The sequence below is a fragment of the Gavialis gangeticus genome, unplaced genomic scaffold (genome assembly GCF_001723915.1).
Source record: "Gavialis gangeticus isolate Ggan-Ray unplaced genomic scaffold, GavGan_comp1, whole genome shotgun sequence".
Taxonomy (NCBI): Eukaryota; Metazoa; Chordata; order Crocodylia; family Gavialidae; genus Gavialis; species Gavialis gangeticus.
In genome coordinates this window covers 371,100-374,511 of record NW_017728993.1, presented here as the reverse complement: position 1 = coordinate 374,511, position 3,412 = coordinate 371,100, and the positions used below count along the sequence as shown (strand labels likewise).

Here is a 3,412-nt window from a genome sequence, read left to right as displayed (position 1 = left end):
GGCAGGTGGTAGGGAGCAGGCAGTTGAAGAGGCAGGCTGTGGGGAAACAATGGGATAAGCAGTGGTGGGGGCAAGCAGTTTGACCCCTGCTTTTGTCCTCCCACACTTTGTCACCTGCCACCTGCTCCCCCCCCAGGTGCTTCCCCTGAAGCCTCGTCTCACTATTTCTGCTCCTCCAGCCACCACCTGCCCTATTTCCCTTCCACTTGCACTTGTTGCAGCTTTAACAGGTTCTGGCCCTGTTCCAGCCTGGTGTGTGGAGCACATACTTGTTCTGGCCCAAGCCTGGCCTGGTAAAAAAAAAGCAGTGGTGTGGCAACTCTGGCCCTGGCTCCAGGTTGGGGCTGGGGCCAGAACCAAAGCCTGAGCCACAGCAGCTTCTACCCCGCCCCCACGTCATACTTGAATCCAAGATGAGGGGCTTCCCCCACTCCCCCATGTGAAAAAGGGAGGACCTCATCTTAAATTTAAGTAAATATGGTCTATTGGTTTGGATCAAACTGAATTTAGTTTGTTTTTTTTCAATTTTTCCCACATTTTCCCCAACTTTTGCTTTGGTCAACTCAAAACAAAACCTTTTATAGTGTGTAGTGCAATGCTGTTCAATGAGGCCAGATGAGTGGAACAGGGAGGGCCAGTCTGCAGACCAGATTAGACCCCCACATATCCAGATCAGGCTCTGGGCAGCCACAGCTGCCTCCATCTAGCACTGAGGCCATGCACCACATCAACATGGCCCTGTGCACTAAGACTGGGGCCTCAGGCCACCTCCATGGGCTGAAATCAGGTCCCACAGCACCCCGCATTCCTGATCTAGCACACAGGGCCACAGTCTGTGGAGCTCCCCACAGACCTGGTGTAGTGGAATAACTATTTGGTACCAAAGCTGTCCCTGTTTACACAGTAACTGGAGGCAGTCTCCCACAATGTGGGAAGGATACCACCAAATTAAAGAGTCTCTCTCCATTGCTGTTTTACTGGACTGCGTGAAGTACTTTATAACCATCGGATTACAAAGCCTCTCTCCACTGCTGTCTCACTAGACTGTGTTAAATACTTTATACAAAGTGAAACAGTATCAACAGGGAAAGTGAGGGAGACCCATCTCAGATCTCCTTATAGCTTGGTGGTTTAGACACTCACCTGAGACAGGATACAGGTTTAAATATGCTACATGCTTTAAAGGCAGAGATGTGAAACTGGATCAAACACCTTTCTGGAGAATTCCCCATTGATGACACTATATAGCATTCTGAAGTGAGCCTCCCTCAATCCCTCTTGTTTCTGGTGTCCTAGTTTGTAAAACAGAGTCATTCGTTTGCTTGATAAGCAAGACATTCAAATGGGACTCCTGGGTTCCAGCGTCTCCTCTAGTAAATGTTCAGTTATGAAATGAAATAGTCTCTGCGGGAAACAATGAAAGCCACCTTGAGCCATCCCAGAAAGCCAGGCAGTTAGGACAGGGGCTCTAATCCTCTAGGCAGGGAAGGAACTGAACCCAGGACTCTCATATCCCTCTCTTGCATCCAACCTGGTGTGATCTACATTATCCCCCTTCAATTGCTTAAGCATCTCTCTCATTCTCCCTACCAAACTTCAATTCTAACATAAAGCTGTCCCTGCCCCTAACATCTCCTAACGTGACATGAGATGTCTTAGAAATGTCAAGAAATTGATGTTCAGAAACTGGAATTTCAGAAACTGACATCCAACTTTTCAAGCATTAAAAAAAAAAAAAATAGGCATGAATAATTGTGAGGTCAAGTGAAGGGAGGCAAGGGTGGTTTCTGGCCTGTTACTTCATTAGTGCCCAGAATTTCTTATGTTGCCAAAATACTGAAGTTATAATGTTCTAGGTAGGTAGATATTTAAGGCTCCAGTCTTGCAACAGACTGGATTGGACATACAGTATTTACTCAAATATAATATGAGGTTTTTCTCCCAGTCCGCATGGAGCAGTGGGGAGGGGAAAGCCCCTCACCTTACATTTCCATACAAGGAAAGCTCATTAAATACACTGTCTATCATTAAACTACTACCAACAGCAACTTGCACTCAGGAATGAAAACCAACTGTGAAGCTGATTAAATGCATGACTCAACATGACTATAACACATGGCCCATAATAGGCAAACATCCTGATGAGAACCTACCACAAACATAGGTCAGTGCAGCCTATCTGAATAAGGTATATGATAGTGCCCATTGGGCTCAATCACCCCTAGTGCTGACCTCTTTTTCCAGTCATGGTGAGCCACTGCATTGAATGCTTTTCAACTCATCTTCACTCCCATAGCTGAGCTGCACTGTTCTTTACCATTTCCAATATTTCCTATTTCTTCACAAGCCTTAAATGTCTGGCAAACATAACCAAACATGATCCCATATAGTTCACCTAGAATCCCTCTGCCACCCCGTTCCTTTGCCTGTTGCACATGATTAGTGTGGTCCCACACTCCATGAGGTAAAGCCAGATCAGGCTGCCTTGGGCCTACTAATCTGCATATAAACATTTGAACTCATGACAAGAACACCCAGTTCCAGTCATGAGTGGGGGGTTAATTAGCACATGGATGCTTTGGGAGGGGGGAGGTAATCTGGAGTATACACACATACCAAGCAGTGCTGAGCTGTTGGGGTACTATGGCTTGAAATGTTGTTGAGTCTTCTGGGTCCCAACCCAATGAACCATATCAGTGGTTCTCAAACTTTTCTTTATCAGGACCCATTTGTAACATTGATAGCCAGTCCTGACCCAATAAGTGGCTTAAGCAGAAAACAGCCTCCCAGCCTTGTCAGTGCCTGTCACTCTGCTGTCTCCTCACCCCCCACGCCCCCAGTCCCCCATTGTGTGGGGCAGGGGGAGGGTGTGGGGCATGGAGGGTCCCAAGCAGCCCCTTGCAGGCTTGAACTCTGCCAGGCTGCATGGGAAAACCCACAGTTTCCCACATTTTCTCCTTTAGAGGAGACTCCATTTTTAAAGTTTGTTCATGACCCCTTCATATATTTTTGCAATCTACTTTTGGGTTGCGAACCATGGGTTGAGAAACACTGAACTATATGGTAAATCCTGAGCCTTTTGGTTTTCGATTAGTATCATACATAGTTTGTATTAGATATAAGTAGGTACAAAAGTGCTGCTTAAAAGTATCTTTATGGAGTACCTGTGCTGAAATTTGCAGCAGTTTACAACTAATTGCAACTTACTACAGGCATGTTTATTTCCGAGTCAGTGTTTTCAGATTTGCCTCTCACTCTCGTGTGTTCAGGGAGAGCAGGTTTTCACAGTAAGGGTGCGGGGGAAGTCGGTGCAGAGCTAAGAAGTTGGGGGTGGGGGCAGGGACAGAGGGCAAGAAGGCCACCTGACCCTCCTCCGAGATTTATTTTCCTTGCTATAGCAGTGGGAATGGGG

The 3,412-nt window shown here is 46.6% G+C and overlaps 1 protein-coding gene across 4 annotated transcripts in view; it reads right to left on the bottom strand.

Annotated features, from left to right (window-relative positions):
• Nucleotides 1-3,412, bottom strand: part of ERICH3 (glutamate rich 3) — a 109,950-nt gene that overhangs the window by 40,824 nt on the left and 65,714 nt on the right. The gene's annotated exons all lie outside the window — the stretch shown is intronic.